This window comes from Sus scrofa, chromosome 15 (genome assembly GCF_000003025.6).
Source record: "Sus scrofa isolate TJ Tabasco breed Duroc chromosome 15, Sscrofa11.1, whole genome shotgun sequence".
Lineage (NCBI taxonomy): Eukaryota > Metazoa > Chordata > Mammalia > Artiodactyla > Suidae > Sus > Sus scrofa.
This window is the reverse complement of record NC_010457.5, coordinates 131,762,427-131,786,122: the sequence shown is the minus strand read 5'-3', so window position 1 is coordinate 131,786,122 and position 23,696 is coordinate 131,762,427. Positions and strand designations below refer to the sequence as shown.

Sequence of the window (23,696 nt, the reverse complement as noted above, 5' to 3'; positions counted from 1 at the left end):
ATTATATTTCATTTTAATTCATTGTAAAGAGCCAAATGAGATGAGTGGCCAGGGTGTCGGACAGCACTGGTCAAGGCTCTTTATCTTCCCTCTATCACACAGTGTGGACCAAAATCCCCTTTGGGTCAAGAACATGTTAATACTTAGCTCCCTCCTTCACTGTATAACCTCCAATCTTCTCTTGTAGTTACCCTTCTCGTGCCCTCTATAATTATGCTGAATATCTCTTCCTGGAGTTTGTGTGTCCATCCGATACAACAAACCTTTTTGGAATACCTCTGTGCACAGCAGTGGGGATTCAAATATGTGCAAGCCTTGCCCTCAATCTGGTCATCCAGCAGTGGTTTCAGCCAACGTTTGGAGGAAGGACTCCATAGCTTTTTTTTTTTTGACTTTTTAGGGCTGCACCCGTGGCATATGGAGGTTCCCAGGCTAGAGGTCCAATCAGAGTTACAGCTGCCGACCTACCCGACAGCCACAGCAAGGTGGGATCCGAGCTGCGTCTGTAGCTTATACCACAGCTCACAGCAATCTCGGATCCTTAACCCACAGAGCAAGGCCAGGGAGCGAACCCATGTCCTCATGGATACTAGTTGGTTTCGTTACTGCTGAGCCACGATGGGAACGCCAGGACTCCATCCCTTTATTAGCTTTTTACTTGGTCTGACCTCTTGCTTCTCTATACCACTTTTGCCCAGGACAGAGATCTGGGGCTTGGGTGGGAAAAGGACAAGATTTGAAGCAAGAAGCTCTAGGCTGGAATCAGGTTGGGTTCCAGCACCAGTGCAGTGATTCTTTCAACCAACCTGTATTTATCGAGCATCTCGGCCATGCACTGTGCCTGGAGCTGGAAAGATGACAAGTGCCGACCTTTGTGGAGCTTATGGTCTAGGGGAGGCTGGGAGAGAAAGACAACAAACAGGTAAACAAGGGCAATGAAAAAAAGAATGCAGGGCTGACAAGAGGATCATGTGCCTGAGATGCAGGCCCCTTCCTGCGAATACGACCCTAAAGACGCCACTGAAGCAAGAAGAAAGCTGACAAGGACTGAAAAACGAATGTAACAACCATGAGGAGTGCCCTTCCCGACCCTGCCTTCCTGGACTAGTGGGAGGTTTGGTTGCGATGCCTGGGAAAGAAAGAGAAGCCCCTGGAGTTTCCTAGTGGCCTAGCGGTTAAGGATGAGAGCTGGGTGCCATACCAAATGACTTTGCTCCGCCCCCGTGAGTCTCCATAGATCATTGCCCAGCTCCAGCCTCATTCCCCTCTTCCTCCCCCTCATGGCACTGGAAGCAGATGAAAGCTGTTCTAGCTTGAGGATAACATCAGTTCAGGTTAGAAGTACAAACAACTAGACCTGTAGCAGGCCGTTCTTTCCCCTGCCTCAGTCAGGGCCTTCCACCCACAAGTCCTAGTTCATGAAAAGATCAGTGGCCAGGAGAGTGTGCCCAGAAGTTCCCTAAAAGTGGTGCCTGGTAGTAGCGCGGTGGCAGTGACAGGTGGGGAATAGCCAGATTCACACTGTAATGCCAGAGGCAATGCCTATGCCCATCCATATACCTTGAGCTCCCTACGGTGGATCCAAGATGAAACCTAAGCTTTAATCTCATTCTGCTTGACCCACTGTCTCCAAGGTAGCTGATATCCTGGGGAACACAAGCTCACTGAGAAAATTAAGTGGATTTCTGGAAAGCATAAGACAGTGCAGAAATTAATTGTACATGAAATAATGTTTGTTTCAGTTGCTAATAAAACAGATTCCAAGTAACAGTGGCATAAACACAGTAAAAGTTTGTTTTCCTCTCTTGTAGAAGTTTGGAGGTGGACAGATGATGGCTGATACAATAGCTCTGTTTTCCTAGGTCTTTAAGGACTCAGGTTTCATTCCAGATCACTAGTCCCCTATCTCGTCTCCATGGTTCAACCTGGCAGCGAAAGCTCCAGCCATCACCTCTGTGTTCCAGGCAGCTGGGTATCAGAACGTTGAGGAAGGAACAAAAATCAATTGACTTCAGGTTTCTTAACAGCAACACTGGATTTAAGAAGACAGTTGAATAAAACTTTTAAAGGATGAAAGAGGGAGAACTTTGAACCAAGATTTTGATCTCTAGCTAAATTACCAGGTATATAATTAGCAGCCCCTCTTTGAAAGCACTGTTGAAGGAAGCATTCCAGCAAGAAGAGAAATAGCAACAAGTGTGCTCAAACAGCAACCGGTAAGAGGGATTACATCGCTTGTTCAAATTATTCTTGTCCAGGTAAATAAAGCACCCAGCAAAGCACAGCGTGGGTGGGCATGAGCATAGAGGGAGGCAGAGCCGGCTGGAGCCCTACCAGGTAAGTGGAGGAGAAACTGACTGCATCTAGGTCATCTTTTTTGAGGAAGAGAGAAAAATAGAGCTGACTAGAGAGGAACTCCCAGAAGTGCCAGTGTTTTTGTACTTGCTCACAAGTCTTGCCTAAAACCAACACGCTCTGCCTCCCAGCTATTATTTATTTTCTGGCTCTAAACGTCCAGGTAGCAATTCCAGACTTGGAGGTGGTGGGGTGGAGGATGGATCAGAGAGGGGGCGGGGTGTTAAACAAAGATCAGAGTCCAGGGCCAGTGAAGTTTATCTATCCCTGTGTTATTTACATGGCAAAGGTTTAGGTATTAAATTAACAGGAAATTACTAAGACCTTAGAAAAAAGACAGGAGGCCAAAAACGTTTCTTCCTCCCCTCTGTGCTTGCCCTAAAAAAATCATAAAACAAACAGGCTTTTTCTTATTTCTCAGGTTTAGCAACAGAGATATAAAGGGAAACTAGGGCTCCTGCAACAATCTGCTTCTTCACGTTCCCTCCAACGGAACTTGGGTGGAGGAGGAACAGAAAAGTGTTGACATGGAAAAAACGAGAAGTGGGAATTCCCGTCGTGGCTCCGTGGTAACGAACCCCACTAGTATCCATGAGGATGTGGGTTCCATCCGGCGTTGCTGTGAGCTGGGGCGCAGCCCTAAAAAAGCAAAAAAAAAAAAAAAAAAAAAAAAAAAAAGCAAAAAAGCAAAAAGGGTGCTCTTGGTTTCTCTGCTAAGACATGTGTTTGGGGAGCTGAGGGGACTCTGTGGGCTCCCTAGGGAGCCAGATGGAGGAAAAAAGCTCTTAAAGGTGAAGAAGACCATGGAGGGGAAGGGAATTGGGGGAGCCCTTCTCTGGACCACAGAGGAAGGAGGTGGAGGTTGGAGGAGGCGTGGAAGGAAGTTCTAAGACTGGGTTCACCAAGGGGCTATCAGCGGTTCCTGTTGTGGTGCAGCGGAAATGAATCCGACTAGGAACCATGAGGTTGTGGGTTCGATCCCTGGCCTCGCTCAGTGGGTTAAGGATCCAGCGTTGCCGAGAGCTGTAGCGCAGGTCTGCAGATGAGGCTGGGATCCTGCATTGCTGTGGTTGTGGGGTAGGCCAGCAGCTGTAACTCCAAGCCTGGGAACCTCCATATGCCTCAGGTGCGGCCCTAAAAAAAAGAAAAAAAAACCCAACAAGGGGCTGCCCCCTGCCAAGTCCTGGCTGCTAGATGACCAAAGAGGGCACAGGTGCTGGGACTTCATTTCCTCATTGCCAGGGAAGAAAAGATTTCTTTTTCTCTGTTCAAGGTTCTTTGGCTGGTCTAATAATTAAATTGACAGGCGACACATTAATAGGAGAAAAACCAAATTGAATTATGTTCAGACTGGAGCCCCACAAAGACAGGAGAGGCAAAGGCAGTTAGTTCCGTGGTAGATGGAGGCTTATGTTCTATCCTGAGCTGAGCAAAGGGATGAGAGCCTGGGGCTCCAACGGGGAGGATGATTATTCAGAGGAAGATGAGAAGAGGTCGGCAATCAGTTATAGGCCCTGCTACGCAGATGAGTCTTTCAGATTAGAGAAAAATCCTCCCTCGTCATAGCTGTCTTTTGGGTACAGACCTCCTTTCTAAAATCTTTTAGTCAGTCAAGGAGGAGTTTGTAAAAAGCTTTTCCTAAGTTTGCTAGGTCTTGATTGCCTCCGGCTCAAAATAATCCACATGCCAAAGTGGTACATGTTGGGGTGGCATGTTTTTTGGTTTTTTTTTTTTTTTTTTTTTTTTTTGGTCTTTTCTAGGGCCGCTCCTACGGCATGTGGAGGTTCCCAGGCTAGGGGTCTAATCGGAGCTGTAGCCACCGGCATATGCCAGAGCCACAGCAACTCGGGATCTGAGCCACATCTGCAACCTACACCACAGCTCATGGCAATGCCAGATCCTTAACCCACTGAGAAAGGCCAGGGATCGAACCTGCAACCTCATGGTTCCTAGTCAGATTTGTTAACCACTGCGCCACAAGGGGAACTCCTGTTTTTTGAAATTAAAAGAATTATTAGGAGTTCTCATTGTGGCACAGAGGAAACAAATCCAACTAGGAACCATGAGGTTGTGGGTTTGATCCCTGGCCTCGCTCAGTGGGTTAAGGATCCGGCATTGCCGTGAGCTGTGATGTAGGTCACAGACGTGGCTCGGATGCCACGTTGCTGTGGCTGTGGAGTAGGCCAGCAGCTGTAGCTCCGATTAGACCCCTAGCCTGGGAAGCTCCATATGCCACGGGTGAGGCCCTAAAAATACAAAAAAAAAAAAAGAATTATCGAAGTACGGCTGATTTACACTGTTGTGTTAATATCCGCTGTACAGTAAAGTGATTTAATTATATATATCCTTTTCCATTATGGTTTATTATAGGATGTTGCATATAGTTTCCGGCACCTATAGAGTAGGTCCTTGTTTATCCATCCTATGTATAATAGTTTATATCTGCTAATCCCAAACTTCCAATCCTTTCTCTCCTCACCCACCCTCTCCTCCTTGGCAACCACAAGTCTGTTCTCTATGTCTGTATGTCTGTTTCTGTTTCATAGATAGGTTCTTTTATGCTGTATTTTAGATTCCACATATAAGTGATAACATATGGTATTTGTCTTTCTCTTTCTGACCTCGTCGTGTGTGATAATCTCTAGGTCCATTATGTTGCTGCCAATGGCATTCTTTCATTCTTTTTTATGGCTGAGTAGTATTCCATCATATATATGTACCATATATTCTTTATCCATTAATCTGTTGATGGACTTTTGTTTCCTTGTCTTGGCTGTTATAAATAGTGCTGCTATGAACATAAGGGTGCCTCTATCTTTTCAAATTATATTTTGTTTGGATATACACCCAGGAGAGGGATCACAGGATCACATGGTCATTCTATATTTAGTTTTCTGAGGAACCTCCATAGTGTTTTCTGTAGTGGTTGTACCAATTTACATTCCCACCAGAAGTGTAGGAGGGTTCCCTTTTCTCCATATGGGGTGGCATATTCTGCTCCCTTTTGTCCTCTGCCTGGCAGGACTGGCTCCCATCAGGGCACTGGGAGTGCAGATCTCCGTGACAGTTGGAGCTGATCAGGAGTCAAGCATCTCAGTTTTACCTGAACTCTAGGGATCTGGTGAAGGTTTGTTAGGAAGCCTGGGGGGTGGGGGGGGGATGCTGTGAGCCAGAGACAGTAGTGGAAGCCCCTACTGTGCCTCTGCTGGGAGTGCTATGCCCTCCACTGGACCAGGATGGGTCAGTGGTGTCAGAAGGAGGGGTGGGCAGGCCTGCAGGGCACAGCTGCACTGACTGAGTGAGTTGGGGTGGGGGCAGGGAGGCAATCCTCCATCAGTAGAACCCTATATTCAGACCATGCTTGAGCCATCCTATCCCATTCCACCCTCACCCATCCACCGAGGGACGCAGTTAGAAGACCTGAGTACCAACTGAAAGGACGTCTGTGTGACACTCAAGCACCAGCCAGCTCTGCTTGGCATCCGACAAGCTCACACGAGCAGGGCCTGTATATCTGCATCTTCATTGCATCTTCAGCTCAATGTTAGCAAAATGCAGGCTCAGCTTGCAATCTCTGCAATCTCAAAGTGGGCATCTGCACCTGCTGCCCTGGCCATGGTCTCAAGGTGACTTCATGAGGATCTGGCAGCATCTGAGGCTCCAGTGGGGCCGGGAGGGAGCAACAGCTGGCCTGTCCTATAAAAACATATGGTGGTGACCCAGAAGCCTCTCAACTTGGTCCTTCTTTAAAATCCACCTGGCTAAATCAAGTTAGAGCTTGAGCACGAATCTCCCCAGATCCAGGCTTACAGGAGAACGCTGCTATCCAAGAGTGGCCGGGAAGGGGCCGAGGGTCGTTAAGAGCAGAGTGGGGCCCTACCTCTTCCAGGATGTGCATGTACCAACCTCACCCAACCAGGCACCCTTTACCTACCAGGGCCCCCAGGGCCCTTGAGATCAGAGTAGATCAAAGGGCGGGAATCACGGGAGGCATCCACCTTCCTCAGCCAAGGCCCAGAGCGAGCACCCTCTTATAGACTATTAAATACAATGCCAACTGTGTCCATGTGGTGGACCTAAGGGCTAGCGCTTACCATGGACTCCCCACCCCTGTACCTGTCCCCTTCTGTGCACTTTCTGCAGCCCCTGGGTCCCCAGCTGATGAGATCAAGGAAGCCTCTGTTTTGGGATGTGGACAGTTAGTGACCTCATGATTATGATGGGGGCCTCGTAAAGGACAAGATGACCACTAGATATTAATCTCATGCTTACATTTCTTGCTCAGTCCACCTCCTGGCCAGTGCTTCTCTTTCCTAGAGGGATGGATCCAAGATTCAGAAGGATGGGCTCAACAAGTATATGGAAACAAGGGTTTCATTGCCAGATCTGTGTGTTCAATGGGCCCCCTTGTTCACTATGAAAACACATAGAGGAAATGCCTCTCTGGCCTTGGAATTAAGCACCTGATTTGTTTTTAATCTGGTGGACACAGTGAGTAAAACAGTTTGTCTTGTTTCTTTCTTTGCATGGGCTGCCAGGAAGCTCACCATCAAATTGTGGCTCATAACTACCTAGTGTAGAGGATTTTCATGGCAAGAATTTTGTGTAGCAATCTTATCCCTGGCTTCACGTTACTTCTTCTAACCTAATTTTCTCTTCTTCCTAATATCCTCTATGACTTAAAATTTTTTATTATTGTATTTTGCAAGCAGTCTTAAATGTTTTTTCTTTTCTTTATTTTTTAGTCTGGGGAAGATAAAAATAAGGATACACATAAAATATTTAAAATGTTTTCACTTGAACGTAAAATGAAAGCATGCCATTCTCGAATCTGGGAAGCCTAGGGTTTTTAGCGAGTTGAAAGTTTTTATGTCAATCTTGAAGAATAGTCATTTTGTCACCACTCCTGTGATTCCTGTGGTAGGAAGAATTTTCACCCACTTGTATTCTTTCAAAGTCCTCTTCTTCTGGAGTTCCCTGTGGCTCAGTGGGTTAAGGTCTGGTGTTTTCACTGCTGTGGTGAGGGTTTGATTCCTGGCTCCTGTGAGCATGGCAAAAAAAATAAAAAACAAAAATAAAAATAAAACAACCCCCCCCAAAAGCCTCCCACCCTCCACCCCAAAACCCACCTGTTCTTGCATCTGACGTTTATCGACGCCCAACACAATAGTTATGAACGCGTAACTTATCTTTATCCTCTGGATAGTGAAATGGGGTTCAGAAACTCATGTTCTCACATGGCTTTATAACCCTCTAGAAGAATTCTAAGAATTTTGAGTTTTTAAGCTTTTTTTTTTTTCCTCCTCTTTAGGCATGGACCTGGTACGGATCAACATCTGAAAGTTCTAGTTTGAGAGGCAAACCTGAGAAGAATAGTCTGCTGTCACGGAAGCTGATTAGAGCCTCCACTGGCCTCCAGCTCCCTCAGCAAACAACACATACTACAAGGACCTGACAACCCAGTGTCTGCTTACAGAGGAAGGTCTGTATTCATTATGGTCTGATTCTTTTTTTTTTTTTTCTTTTGTCTTTTTAGGGCTGCACCTGTGGCATATGGAGGTTCCCAGGCTAGGGGTCGAATCGGAGCTGCAGCTGCAGCTACAGCAATGCCTGATCCAAGCGGCGTCTGGGACCTACCCCACAGCTTACGGCAGCACCGGATCCTTAACCCACTGGGCAAGGCCAGGGATCGAACCTGCAACCTCATGGTTCCTAGTCAGATTTGTTTCCACTGCACCACAATGGGAATTCCACAGTCTAATTCTGAAAGCAACGACTGATCCTCTTCTCAGCATATTTCTTATAGAAAGGAAACAGAAAATAAAGGCAGTAAAAAGAAAAAACATCAGCTACCGTCCTATTATTAACAGTTAGGAGCAGGAGGTCCTTTGTGGTTTAGCAGGTTAAGAATTTGATATTGTCCCTGCTATGGTGCAGTTTGATCCCTGGCCTGGGGACTTCCACATGATGTGGGCATGGCCAAAAACAAAGCAAAAGAAAAAAACAGGGAGGGGGTTAACCTTCCAGGGTTTTAACACAGTGTTTATTATATTCACCACGTGCTTATTGAAGGTCAATTATGTGTACATTACTGTGTTGACTCATGAACATAACAGTGTTCAAAACAAGACACAGTCTCTGCTCTGTGGCTCCTACGGCAGATCCACTCCACTGTAACCCATTATACAGATGGCATCACACATTCTGTAGTGTTCGCCTACCTGCTTTACTCACTGGACCATCTAATCTAGATATCTTTGCATGTCAGCATCTATAGACCCGACAGTGTCATTTCAACAGGCTAAAAAGTACTGTGTATATGACGAACCATATTTTATTTTCCCTTTTTAAAAAATTGTATGATTTTTAATTTTTCCATTATATTTGACTTCATATTTTATTTCCATCAGTGCCCTAATGTTGGGAACTTTTATGCAATTGTAAAAATTACCTTGGAGTTCCCGTCGTGGCTCAGTGGTTAATGAATCTGACTAGGAACCATGAGGTTGCGGGTTCGATCCCTGGCCTCGCTCAGTGGGTTAAGGATCTGGCGTTGCCATGAGCTGTGGTGTAGGTTGCACATTCCGGGCTGCTGTGTCTCTGGCATAGGCTGGCGACTACAGCTCCGATTCGACCCCTAGCCTGGGAACCTCTGTATGCTGCGGGAGCGGCCCAAGAAATGGCAAAAAGACAAAAAAATTAAAAAAATAAAAATTACCTTTGTGTACAACCTGACACACGCAGACCTGTGCACTGGTCTTGTGATTTCAAGGTGCGCTTGAAACTATCCTTAGATGTACTAGTGTGGAAAATTGGCCCCAAGTCATCCATAATCTTTCCGGCTTTTCTAGTTCAGTGACTTTTGCCTGTACCTGTGTAATCTTTTTCTTTTTCCTTTTTTTTTTTAACCTGGGTAATCTGTTTGTGCATGAAGCCCAACTTGTTCACAATCAGGTTTAGCTGACAAGGAGGGCTCGAGACATGACAGAAGAGAGTATGCAGCATCATCCTTATAAAGGCTTTACTTTCTTCAGGGAATGCATCCTCTCCTATTGGTCTTAGAATTAATCACTTGTCACTTCTGACGGTGGAAGGAACCAACTCCCTTTCCGCTTATGCCTTATTAGTGATAGGTTCCCAGGAGGATGGAGACAGACCCCCAAACCCCACATGTGGCTGTTCCCCTTAGAGAGCTGCTGTAGACACCCTCAAGTGAAGGCTCAAGTTGGGCGGCAAGAAATAATGACCTGCGGAAAACACCTGCCTGTATAGATTAACCTCCTACAAGGATTAACTGTCATGGGACTCGACCCCCTACCCCTCCCTTGACCTTCCCCTCCTTCTTTGTTGTTCCTGCCACACGTTCCCACCATGAACTCCATCCAGCCACAGATTCCCACCACTGATCCTTTATAAGCCTAGCACCGCCTGACTGTCAGGACTGGTGCCATCTTGAGCTCAGCCCGTGCCCCTCTGATGCCCTAACAAATTTCTTCTGCTTTATGAACTTGACCTTGCACGTTCCTCCTTCGGCAAACCTAACAGAGGCCCAGCACCCTCTTCCTGCATCGTCCTGGTGCTTACAAGTGTGTATCTGACAGACAAATGCTTGAATGAGCAGAGGCTGGGGCTGGGCAAATGATGTGGGCGAGGGACAGACAGGTCACAGGTGGGAGGTAACCACAGGGAATGGGAAGCAGTCTTGAGTGAAATAATACGGATAAATTAAGGATGAATGTTTCAGTTTCTAGAAACAAACAAACAAACAAACAAACAAATGATGAACAACGCTGAGAAGCCTAGCTGAAAACGCTAATAGATTAAATACATGGCAACCTAAATGATACTCGATTTACCTGAAATATGGCAGAGAAGGGGTGCACAGAAGAAAAAAGAAGGCATGGGATAAACAGAAAACTAAATCAAGATGATATACCGAAATCTAATAGTATGCATAGTTATTTATATCAATGGGTTTGGAGTTCCCGTCGTGGCTCAGTGGTTAACGAATCCGACTAGGAACCATGAGGATGCAGGTTCGATCCCTGGCCTTGCTCAGTGGGTTAAGGATCCAGCGTTGTCGTGAGCTGTGGTGTAGGTCGCAGACGCAGTTCGGATCTTGCGTTGCTGTGGCTCTGGTGTAGGCCGGCGTCTACAGCTCCGATTTGACCCTTAGCCTGGGAACCTCCATATGCCATGGGAGCGGCTCAAGAGAAGGCAAAAAGACAAAAAAAAAAAAAAAAAAAGGGCTAAATATTTTTTCCTGCACCCAGGGCCTGAGGAAGTGCCAGGGTAAGGGATCGAATCTAAGCCAGAGTTGTGATCTACACGGCTGCAGCAACGCTGGACCCTTAACCTGCTGCTTGGATCAAACTGGCGCTTCCACAGAGACAAGCAAGATCATTAACCCGCTGCACCACAGCGGGAACTCCCCTCTTTTCAACTTTTTAAAGGAGAGAGTATTGTGTTTTTCCGTCTCTGTCTCACCAGTTTTTGTCAGGGAGCTAACTAATCTTTGTAGTTCACAGAATTAGTCTCAGGACACATGACAGGTGGACCAGTGCAGGTATCGGAGCAGGATTTCTGGTCTCGGGGGAGTACTCCCTGGCTATAATTGGCCACCGTGCAGTGAGAATTAAGCATCACTTTTCCCAGCCTTAGACAGCCATTCGGACTCATTTCCGTCTTCATTGCTCAGGCTCTGGAGGTGATGACAGTGACGGTGGCAGGGAGCTTGTTTTTGGAGTCTCAAATGTGGGCAGAGGGGTAGGGCCAAGTCTGAAGAGGGTATTGGGGGGGGGGGTCTCGGAAACCAGAGCAGAGGGGCATTGAGAAGGAATCCTGTGCAAAAGGGTGCATATGTTTGAGGATGTTCATTGTAGTACCATTTATAAAACCGAAAGATTGGAAAAAAGTATATATCCATCAGCAGGTGTATATATCCATCGGCAGGTTTTTGATCACCTCCTCAGTATTCCATGCTTCTTTACTAAAATCATCTAATTTTTATTCAGATAATCTGCCTTCCCTCATGCAGTCTACTCACTTTGGGGGAAACTAGCCCAACCCCCAACTCATGGGTGGGCCATGGAAGGCCTAAGCCAATCAGCACACGTTGGTCCCCATCACGGATGGTCATGTGACCCAAGGTGGTCCAATTAGAGTGAATTCTAAGACTCTTGCTTGGAAAGCTGGGAAATTCACAGGCTTGCGGGCACTTCCTCTAGATGTTGACAAAGACCCATTGCAGTTGCAGGGGAGGCAACATTTTTCCTGTACCCTCTTAGGGTTTTCCAGCAGGGCCTCAGATCTAAACCCATATAAAACAGATTAACAGTGGAGCTCCCTTGTGGTGCAGTGGGTTAAGGATCTGGCATCATCACTGTAGCAGCTCAGGTAGCTACTGTGGTGTGGATTTGATCCCTGACCTGGGAACGTTCACATGCCACGGGCTGGGCGAGGCAAAAAAAAAAAAAAAAAAAAAAAAAAAAAGACAGGGTAACAAGAGAAAAGCATACAAATTTATACAAATTTTACATGACATGGCCAAGAAATGGCAAAACTGACATGCTTTGAGAGTCAGTTGTGGAAAAGTTATTAAAACTGTGTGGGGAGGCTAAAGAAAGATAAAAATTAATTATTTTAATAAGGTCTGTTTTCATAGAATTTTCTCAATCTCAACTTTTTGTCCTTGGTGATAAGAATATTAATTTTTTTTTTTTCTGGTACAGAGAGAACTTCTTTCACATGGGAGCTTTTATCTCCTATTTTCAGCAAGGAAAGGGGAGATTAGAAAGCCCTTCTTGAATCATCCGTGTTTCGAAGTGCTTTTAGCTCAAAACAACCCTTATGCCAAAGAGGCATACTCTGCTGCCCTTCATGTTCCTGCGTATGTAACTGAGCAGGACCCTATGGGGCCTTCCCTAGACAGACCCCTCCCCAGTGCTCTGCCTGCCTCTTGTTTGTAGAAATGCCATAGTCTCCTTGGTCCCCTTTGAGTCACAAAAGCCTGTCTCAAGAATTAATGATTACAAGAATGTGAACATGTGGTGACAAAAACAGCAGTAGGGCCAGGAAAACTGGTAAGAATTTAACAATAAATTAACCATATGTAGTCACAGAATCTTTAATTCCTCCCTGAAGTACCCAGGTAACAGTATCTCCCGTACTTTACGACAGATGCTAAAGCCCCAACCAAATGGAAGAAGTTACGCATTCGAGGACCATGAGGGCGTAGCCCCCAGACCTCCTGGAGCCTGAGGATTGATAATGCTAACCTCTGTGACATCACCTCGCCATCAGCCAATCAGAGAATTGTGTTCAGGCTCACCGCATACCTTGTGACTCCTCGCCCTTTCCTTGCCTTTAAAAATGCTTCCCTGAAATGCATCGGGGAGCTCGGGTGCTTTGAGCATTAGCTGCCCCAGATTCCCTGTCTGATGCCTTAACAATAATTGCTGCACTTTTCGTCGTCACAACCTGCTGACAGTAGATTGGCTTTCCTGTGTGCCGGCAGGTGGACCCAAGTTTGGTAGCCATTTTACAACCACAGAGACAGTCACTTCTTCGTATGAAGGTGGCTTCATGGAAGGCAGAGAGGGGAGGAAGAAAGAAATGGTGCAACTGACAGCACTAACGGCCTGAATCTATCCAGAACACAGATTGGGACTTGAACCCATGTGCCGGGACTCGAACCCGGCCAAAACCCAGATTGGGACTTGAACCCACAGTTTTCGATTAGAATCACTCACCTGGTGTCTGGACTCACTGAGGTTCAGATTCTTCATGCCTCCGTGCAGAAGGAGTTCAGTGAGAGACCAAGTGGTAGGCAAGAAATAAATTTATTAAGATAGGATGCTTGTGAGAGATGCAAGCGGGCAGGCACAGAAGCTCTATCCTGAGGATCCAGTGGGCTACATACAGATTTATCATCCAAGGGGAGTGCCTCTTCCTTTCTGGGAGTAAAAGCTCCTCCTTAGTATCTGCAAGGTGTGTATTCAAATCAGCTGAAGGGTGGTCCTCAAACTCCTGCCCTTGGTATGAATCTGAATGCAGACCTCATCCCATCCCCTGCCCAACGTCTCGCACCTCCACTAGCCCAGCAAGCCTGCCTCCTTCTGATGGTTTTCTTGAGCAATTATTAACTTACAGCAATCTCCCAATATCCCCTAGATTTCTCTCTCTCTGCAATCCTTTATTGAGACTTCTACAACTCCCTGTGCCTACTCCATCCCTATCGGTGGAATCTTTGGATTAAGGCCACCCCAGAGCCTGCTTGACCTAACTAGACTCTACATGTCACCAGTCATTGTTTCCCTTATCATCCAAGCCGGATGGAGCTGGATCCCCCTTCCCTGAGGGATATCCTAGCCAGTATTCACTGAGCACTACTCAGAGCCAGCACTATGCTGAACCGCAGAGACTCATTTGATCAATCATGAAACAGTCACGTGATGGCACATCATACAGCTGTTAAACATGAGATAGTGCCTGGAGTTCCCGTTGTGGCTCAGCGGGTTAAGAAACTGACTAGTATCCACGAGGACTCAGGTTCAATCCCTGGCCTTGATCAGGGGGTTATGGATCCAGCATTTCCATGAGCTGTGGTGTAGGTCACAGATTTGACTAGGATTCCACATTGTTGTGGCTGTGGTGTAGGCTGGCAGCTGCAGCTCCAATTTGACCCCTAGGTTGGGAACTTCCATATGCTGCAGGTGCAGCCCTGAAAAAAAGAAAAGAAAAGAAAGAAGAAAATGAGATATTGCCTGGAATGATTTCCATGAGAAGTGACAAGAGTGCGTAACAAATACAAGTATGAAATCCTAGATAATGGGGGGGGGTGTCCCTTTTAACCAAGTGATCTCTTGGTGGGTGTGGGGCAGGTGGTGGTGGGAGAGGCAGTTCTGCTTTCCTCAGTTATCTCAGCTTGACTCCTATCTCCTGCCTGAAGGAGGAGAGGGCACTTCCTCCTCGAGGGAGACCTGGCCGGAGGGTGAACCAGAAGCCGGGGGGAAGGGACCTAATCTCTGAAACGCCCGGTGGGGGAGCACAGGCAGGAGGAGGAGAATGCCCAATGCTTACTGACACAACTGTCATGGCAGTGGGGCTCTGAGACCAGAACCTCCGGGTTCTAGGGGTGAGGGCAGCAGGCAGACCCAGGGCCCTGGAGAGGGGAGAATTGGCTCCTTTAGAGGCTTGTCCAACTCCCTGGATCAGGCTTCTGGTGGGCATCACCGGTCTGGTTTTGAGTCCCCAGTCACCCGGAACTAACGTGGGCACCTGCACAGGGGGATTCTGAATGGAGGAGGCCAGGCCGAGGTGAGGGGGACACGTAGACAGCACAAAAGAGCGGGGGTTCACACCTGCGCACCCCAAGAGGTGAAGCCCCAGAAGCTGAGCTCCAGCCCCTCACAGCTGGAAGTTCGGCTTTCTGACAGTTTCAAAGGTTTCTCCCTGAAATGCAGTTTTTTTTTTTTTTTTTTTTTTTAATGCACCTGGGGCATATGGAGGTTCCCAGGCTAGGGGTCGAATTGGAGCTGTTGCCACCAGCCTACGTCACAGCCACAGCAACGCCAGATCCGAGCTGCGTCTGCGACCCACAACCTCAGGTCACAGCAACGCGGGATCCTTAACCCATTGATCGAAGCCAGGGATTGAACCCAAAACCCCATGGTTCCTAGTCAGATGCGTTAACCACTGAGCCAGGACGGGAACTCCAAAATGCAAATATTTTTAAGGCGCCTTCTGCCCAAGGAAGTCTAGGTCTGCTTAACCGCTCTCAGTGGGAAGACTGACTTTAAAGCGCTTGAAAAGAAGAATCCAACACGAGGAATTTGCATATTCAAAAAGCTTTCAATAGAAGCGGAGCCTGGGAGCCTGTGAATAAAGTCTTTCTGCTCTCGCTGCTCCCAGGGAACAGTACGGAAGGGATAAGAGGAAGGAGGCACATGGCATCCTCCGCCCCCACCGCCACCCCCAACCCCGCCGCTGCGGCTGAGCCGCTGAGCCGGCGGGGGACGCACATTTGCCAGGAGCCCGGAGGATGCCGGGGTGTGTGTGTAGAGTCACTTCTCCCCTGCTGGTTTCCAGGGAGCTGGTTTGCTTGAGGTAAACACGCGATCTTATTCTCAATGCCAAGGGCCACTGTGCCATGCTCCGCAGCCTCCTCCAGCCTCAAGGATTTGGCCTTGTGGGGAGACGCAGAGCAACCCAGCGGGCAACGCGGGGGAGGGCGGATTCTGGCTGTTTGACGTTTATGTGGGATTCAGCCTCACACTCAGACGGGCTGTTTCCATCCCTTCTCGCTTCGCTGGGCGCCTGTGGTGGCCACAGCAGTTAGGAGACCTCACGGCTGTGGTTTGCTCCCTTTGGCTCCATCCCTTGTTCACCTTCAAGCTCTGGAGAGGCTGAGAGAGAGAGAGGGGAAGCCTGGAGAAGGAAGGAAAGGAGTTCCTGGTGTGGCTCAGCGGTAATGAACCTATTATCCATAAGGACTCGGATTCGAACCCCTGGCCTCGCTCAGTGGGTTAAAGGATCCAGCATTGCTCTGAGCTGCGGTGTAGGTCGCAGACTCGGCTGGGATCCCGCCGTGGCTGTGGTTGGCAGCTGCCGCTCAAATTCAACCCTAGCCTGGGAACTTCCCTATGTCTGGGAGTGGGGCCCTGAAAAGCAACAAACAACAAACAGACAAACAAAAAAACCAAAACCAAAAAACCAAAACAAACAAAACCACCAAAAAAACAGAGAGAGAGAGAGGGAGCTTTAAAGCCCCACCTACCAAGAACTGGCCCCAAGTTTTTCAGGCCCCAGTAACAGGAGTCCATTGCAGGTCCTTGGCCGGACCTGCATGGAGCTCTCCCTAGAGGTCACAGCGAGAAGGATGCGGTTGTTTGGCCAACACCCTTCCCCCACAGCCAACCCTCCACATAGAGTCCTCCCGCTGGGCCTGTGGTGTATCCTCTTGGAAGAATGAATACCAGCAGAACCAGGGACCTTTGGAAGTCGCCGTTCCTTTTTTTTTTTTTTTTTTTTCTTTTTAGGGCCGCACCTGAGGCATATGGAAGTTCCCAGGCTAGGGGCTGAATTGGAGCTGCAGCTGCCGGCCACAGCCAGTGCCACAGCAACGCTGGATCCATAACCCATTGACTGAGGCTGGGGATCGAACTCACATCCTCATGGATACTAGTCCTGTTTGTTACTGCTGAGCCGCAACGGGAACTCCTGCTGTTCCAGTTCTTGCTGCAGCTCCTGAGGTGCACTTGGGATCAGATTGCTGAGAGGTCCAGATGTGTAACTTCAGATGCCCCTGGAAGCCACTGGCAGGATGGGATGTCATTCCAGGCATTTGATCAAAGACCGGTCTATACACTAGGCCAAGACATTACCCTTGATTTTAGTTCTGATATTAACTAACCAAAATAATAAAATGGACAGTAAATTAATAGAACAAAATGCCTGTGTTCTGTGGCCTCCTTCCCATAGAAAGATGTCACGCCAGACCCCATCCTTTCTTCCCTGACTTTTCTTCTCCCTCTCTGCCTCCTCTCCCTCTCTTCCTTTCTTTCCATCTGTGCAAAATAGCATGACCTCTTTCTGTATGTCAGGCACTGTTCTAGGAGCTGGTGATATTTTAGGGACCAACAGAAGAAATAAAGAGAGCCCTGGCCTGGAAGAGCTTGTAGGCTGGAGGAGGAAGACAGGTAATCAGGAATCGTCATGAGCAAGAAGTGCTTTTTTTGTCTTTTATCTTATTTTTAGGGCCGCACCTGTGGCATATGGAGGTTCCCAGGCTAGGGGTCTAATCGGAGCTGTTGCTGCCAGCCTACACCACAGCCACAGCAACGCCAGATCTGAGCCTCGTCCATGACCTACACCACAGCTCATGGTAATGCCGGATCCTTAACCCACTGAGTGAGGCCAGGGATCAAACCTGCAACCTTATGATTCCTAGTTAGATTCGTTTCCACAATAAGTAAGTTTTACAGCATATTAGATGAGGCCCGTGGGGGGAGAAGTGCGTGGGCTGTGCAGTTTCAGGCAGGGAGGTCACGGTGGACCATTTGATGTAATGACATGTGAGCAAAGCAAAGGTGGGGGAGAGAAAAGATTTTTTTCTTCTTCCCTCTAAGTTCTTGGCTGGGGCCCTATAGCAAAAGGCAGGTTAAAAAGAAAAAAGCATACAAACTTATTTACTCTAAGTTTTATGCAACATGGAAGCCTTCATAAGGAAAGGAAGACCTGAGGAAGCTGTGAAGTCTGAGCTTTTCTTTTTCTTTCTTTCTTTTCTTCTTCTTCTTTTTTTTTTTTTTTTTTTTTGCTTTCTAGGGTCCTACCCATGGCATATGAAAGTTCCCAGGCTAGGGGTCAAATTGGAGCTGCAGCTGCCAGCCTACATCGCAGCCACAGCCACGCAGGATCCAAGCCACATCTGTGGCCTGCACCACAGCTTGAGGCAACACCAGATCCTTAATGCAATGAGCGGGGCCCAGGATTGAACCTGCAACCTCATGGATATTCGTTGGGCTCGTTAACTGCTGAGGGTACGCCTGAGTTTTTTTTTTTTTTTTTTTTCTTTTCTCTATCTGTATATATATTTTTCGGCCTTGTCCAAGGCACGTGGAAGTTCCTGGGTCAGAGGTTGAGCCCTTGCTATCGCAGCGACCCGAGCCACTGCAGTAACAATGCCAGATCCTTAATCTCCTGCACCATAAGGGAACTCTTAAATCAGAGCCATTTTATACTGGGCTTCAAGAATGAAAAGGTGCAGGAAAATGTGACAATCACCTGTCTTGGAGTTAAGGATGCGCCCTTCCTCTGGGTATAGAGCAGGCACCTCTCATGGGAGGGTCTTATCATGTTTCAGGGGGAGGTCACAGTGTCCTTCCTGAATTTGCTTCTCAAATTCCTTCAGCTTAAGATAGTCTTGGGCTATCAGGGAACGCGTATGCTGGGTACAGGGAATGGCCAGCACAGAGGCCTAGTGTGAAGGGTGCCTGTACTGGCGAGAAACCGCAGGAAGGTCCCTATAGCTGAGCGAAGTAGGCAGGGCATAACAGGAGATGCAGTCGGGAGGGGGGAAGGGCTTGTTCTGCACCCCGGCTTTTGTTCTGAGTCAGATGGAGACCACTGGAGGACTTTGTGTGTGTGTGTGTGTGTGTGTTTTAGGGCTGCATCCTTGGCATATGGACGTTCCCAGGCTAGGGGTCGAATTGGAGCTGCCAGATCTTGGCCTCATCTGTGACCTACACCACAGCTCCAGGCAACATTGGATCCTTAACACACTGAGCGGGGTTAGGGATCAAACCCAAGTCCTCATGGATACCAGGCCGGTTTGTTACTGCTGAGCCCCAATAGGAACTCCTGGAGGATTTTTTTGGGGGGGGGGCCACACCTGTGGCATACACAGTACCTTGGCCAGGGATTGAACCCACGCCACAGCAGTGACAATGCTAGATCCTTAACCCACTGCATCACCAGGGAGCTCGAATTTTTAAAACATGGCAATAGAAAATGTCGAAACTTACACTGACAACCTTGCCTTGCCCTTGGGCTCTCTTCTTGGCTTGCTTAGTCCAGTTTTAGTGGCAATCCTGCTGGGTCAGTTTAGCTGGGATCTTCTACTCTCGGTATCTGACCTCCTTCAGGTATCTGATTGCTGTGGTCTGGCTTCAGCAAGAATCCTCTCAAGTATGTGGAGACAGAATTCCCCTTTGCCCTCATGTTTCCTCCTGGTAATGTTCCATCCTCTGACTCCACCCTGCTCCTGGCTATAAATCCCCACTTGTCCTTGTTTTATTTTTTATTTTTATTTTTGCTTTTTTAGGGCTGCGCCTGCAGCATATGGAAGTTCCCAGGCTAAGGGTCCATTCGGAGCCACAGCTGTCAGCCTATGCCAGAGCCACAGCAACGCCAGATTCAAGCCACGTCTGCAACCTACAGCACAGCTCCTGGCAACACTGGATCCTTAACCCACTGAGCGAGGCCAGGGATCCAACTGGCAACCTCATGGTTCCTAGTTGGATTCGTTTCCACTGTGCCACGATGGGAACTCCTGTCCTTGTTTTAGAATGGAGCTCGGTTCTGTACCGAAGTCTCTCTTGCAAGAGTTCCTGACTAAAATTTGCCCTCACCACTTGAACATCTCTCCAGCTGTGGTCATCTTTCAACACAAAAGCAGAGAAAAAGAGTATGATGAAGTCAACTCCACTTCAATAAAACTTTAAAAAATAAAAAAAAAGTCACAGAAAAAAAAGAAAGAGTAGGATGAACCCAGCATGTACCAATCACACCACTTCCCCAGTGATCAATGCATGACCAGTTTGTTTCATCTGTATCCCCATTTCCTGCTTCCCTGACGTCACATCATCTCATGCATCAGTATCTCTGAGTGATAAGAATTTCTCGAGGTTCCCATCATGGCTCCGAGGTAACAAATCTGACTAGTATCCATGAGGACACGGGTTTGATCCCTGGCCTCGCTCAGTGGGTTAAGGATCTGGCGTTGCCGTGACCTGTGGTGTAGGTCACAGATGTGGCTCAGATCTGGTGCTGTGGCTGTGGTGTAAGTTGGCAGCTGCAGCTCCGATTAGACCCCTAATGTGGGAACTTCCATATGAAGAATTTCTTTTAAGTCTAACATAAAATCATTTTCACATGTGAAAATTTACACTCATTTGCTTAAGATAATCAAGAATCCACTCATTAGGTTATGAACGGTTTCTTTCTTTTTCTTTCTTTCTTTCTTTCTTTTTTTTTTTCCAGGTGAGTGACATGCTCTGATTTTCTTTTTAAAACAGTCAGACTGTGTGTTTCACTTAGGAATCTCTTACCCTGGCTGGACAGGATCACAAGGTACAACCACTTTGGAAACCAGTGTGGCGATGTCTTATCATATGCCTGTCTCAGGACCCAAGTCCATTCCTAGGTATTTACCAAAGAGAAATGCAAACGTCAGTCTGCAAAAAGAATTATACAAACATATTCATAGCAACCTTATTTTAAAAGTCCCAAACTGGCAGCCATCCAATGTTTGGATTGTCCACTAACAGGCAGATAGATAAACAATGGTATGATCACACAATGAAATACTATTCAGAAAGAAAAAGAAAGAAATGATTGATACATACAGGTATATGAGTTAGGTTTAAAACACTATGTTGAGGAGTTCCCGTCATGGCGCAGCAGAAACGTACCGACTAGGAGCCATGAGGTTTCGGGTTCGATCCCTGGCCTTGCTCAGTGGGTTAAGGATCTGGTGTTGCCGTGCACTGTGGTGTAGGTTGCAGTCACCGCTTGGACCTAGGGTTGCTGTGGCTGTGGTGTAGGTTGGCAGTTGTAGCTCCAATTTGACTCCTAGCCCAGGAACTTCCATATGCCGCAGGTGCGGCCCTAAAAAGCAAAAACAAACAAGCAAACAAACAAACAAACAAAAACGCTATGTTGAGCAAAAGAAGACAGACACAAGAGCGCATCAGGTTGACTCCACTTTATTTTTATTTTTTTTATTTAACATTTTCCTTTTTCGGCTATACCCATGGCATGTGGAAGTTCCTGGGCCAGGCATGGAATCTAAGCCCCATCTGCAATCTATGTCACAGATTCATCAACACAGGATCCTCAGCCCCCTCTCCTAGGGATCAAACTGGCAATGCCACAGAGACAGGCCAGATCATTAACCTGCTGTGCCACAACGGGAACTCACTTTATATGGGTTGCTGGAGAAGGCAAAACTAACTGTGTCTAGCTATCTGTGGTGACAGAAACCAAACCAGTAGTTGTCTTGGGGACACAAATATTGTCTAGAGAGGGGCTGATGGATGGGGAGACAGGTGGTGAATCCTGGAAGTCTCGCGAGGTGTGTGGGATGTTTGAAGATAGAACGGTCTTGGAGAATGTGAGGTGATCCCTTCCCGGCCAGCAATGAGGCCCACCTGGAGTTTGAGGTTAGGAATTTAGGGTGCATCTAGCGTGTGTGGCTCTATTTCCCCAAGTTCAGCTGCACAAGGGCGCATGCCCAGGAGACAGAGAACTGGATTCACCAGGGCATGGTTTTGCCAAGTAAGATGAAGGGAGCTGCCAACAGATTTGAAGATTCTTGCTCACCATCAATTCCTAATTCCATCAGAACAGAAAGACTCACTTTTGCTTTGTTCTCACAGATAAAGCAACGTCCCCAAATATGTACGAGACCCAAAACCCTATCACCAAAGGCGTAAAATACACCCCAAATGATCCTTTATCCCATTTCTCCTGGTCAGTTCTCTCTACCTCCAGGGGCTCACCGAGGGGCCTGCTGGGAGCCCCACTCTTTGAGCAACTGTAGGTCTTCCTTGCATGCTGCCTCCTTGAAGATGGCTCATTAAAAGCACCTCCGATCGCATCCGCAGAATAGGGCACGGCAATATAAAACTAATGCCCAAGGCCATTCTCCAGGAGCTGGCAATCCAAACACCATGTCCTGGATATAATCAGATTCCCCAGAACACAGGACAAGCAGTTCCCTCGCCTGGAGGTGAGGCGACGAGGAAAGGACAGAGAAGCTGGGGTGCAGAGGAGGAGGAAGCTCTAAAGGAGAATCTAGTCCCAGGGGTTTCGTGTCTTTGTGGAGTCACTCAGCCCAGACCCTTCATCCTGAGTCCAGCAGAAGACAAGAGGGCTCCCCTATTCGCCCATTTTATGTACTCCTCTGGGATCAGTCACCCCAGACTTAAACACAACCCCAGCTCTTGACCTCCTGGAGGAGTCTGAGCTTGGATTCCTTGCTCAGCCCTGCGGCTGGGACCACATGGCCCCCTTCCTTGGAAGTATCTCCTCCGTGGCAGCCAAGGATGCTACGCTCATTGCAAGGAAGTAAAGCTTCTTGGTCCCAGTCCTTTCACTGGCTCATGGTTTGGTTCCTCCTGGTTTGGGCCAGGAGGCATCTTGCGACACTGACAAGGGTACTTTGCCAATTCAAATCCCTTCTCTGAGTCTCTGGGACTGGCTGTGTGATGTGTGATAATGTGTATTATCTGCATATTATTAACATATATACTATTTCTGCATAAACAGAGAAGGGGTTTCCTGGGCATAGAGGGTCTTCTTGAATTTCCTGGTGAAGCCAGAACTTGCAACAGCATGAGAGCTGTCCTTCCCCTAGTGGGTTACTGGTGGCTGCAGGCCTGGTTTACTGCCTTGCCCTGACAAAGTGCTGAGCCTGAGACCCTAGGCAGCACACAGACGAGGCTGTACTTAGGTGTTCCACCTGAGTTTTATGACTGGACTAGACAGTTGGGTTCCCTGAATCTTGGTTGCTAAATCTACCTGTAACCCGCCAGGCTTCATGGCCAGTGGGAGAGCGGCTGTCCTCTGGAGTGGGAGTTCGAGGGATGGAGAGCGTAGTAGTATCTGAAAAGCACAGGACCTTTCAGCTGGTCCTGGGCTCCGGGCACCAAGGAGCAGGGTGGATCAGGTGGGCAACTTCAGGAGGAGGATGGGGTTTCCTGAACTTGGCTTTGTCCTTTGCTTCTTATATTCTCATCTCGCATCCTTGGATGGATGGCTCCAGTGAGACAGACTGACTTTCTGAATAACCAACCTGAGCTCTGGAAACTATATTCGGAGCCAAGGTCTGAGTCTAGCCTGGTGAAGATGCTAAATCCGCAAGCCTAGCCTCAGTCAGGCTGTCTCCACAGCCATGGCCGCCTTAAGTTATTGCACTGTGTTCAAAAATATACTTGGTTCCAATGTCTTTCCAGCTCTAAACTACAAAAATACTTATTAGGGCTATTGCTTGAAATTGGCAGTAAGCAAAATCCAGTTGACTCTTGGCCAACATTGGAGGGTTAATTTGAGTATAGTTTGTAGCTAGTCCTGCTGTACCTGTGGTTCCTCAGCATCCTTGGATTCAAGCAGCCATGAACCACGTGGCACTGGAGTATTTACTGTTGACAAATAACTGTGTGCAAGTGGACACGTGCAGCTCAAACCTCAGTTGTTCAAGGGTCAACTGTAGCTCAGCCTAACGATCATATTTATAAACCACTTTGGATGCAAACAACTGCTTTTGAAATGGATTAGCAATGAGATCCTGCTGTTTAGCATTGAGAACTCTGTCTAATCACTTCTGACGGAGCATGATAATGGGAGAAAAAAGAATGCATGGAGTTCCCCTCGTGGCTCAGTGGTTAACTAAGAACCATGAGGTTGCAGGTTTGATCCCTGGCCTCGCTCAGTGTGTGAAGGATCTGGCGTTGCCGTGAGCTATGGTGTAGCTCGAAGATGCGGCTTGAATCCCACATTGCTGTGGCTCTGGCATAGGCCGGCAGCTACAGCTCCGGTTCAACCCCTAGCCTGGGAACCTC

At 47.7% G+C, this 23,696-nt stretch overlaps 1 long non-coding RNA gene across 1 annotated transcript; it reads left to right on the top strand.

Moving 5' to 3' along the window:
- Window positions 570-7,831, top strand: LOC110257034. The gene is made up of 3 exons (XR_002339191.1): window positions 570-2,216; window positions 2,777-2,924; window positions 7,667-7,831. It is a non-coding gene; the product is annotated as an uncharacterized LOC110257034 (long non-coding RNA).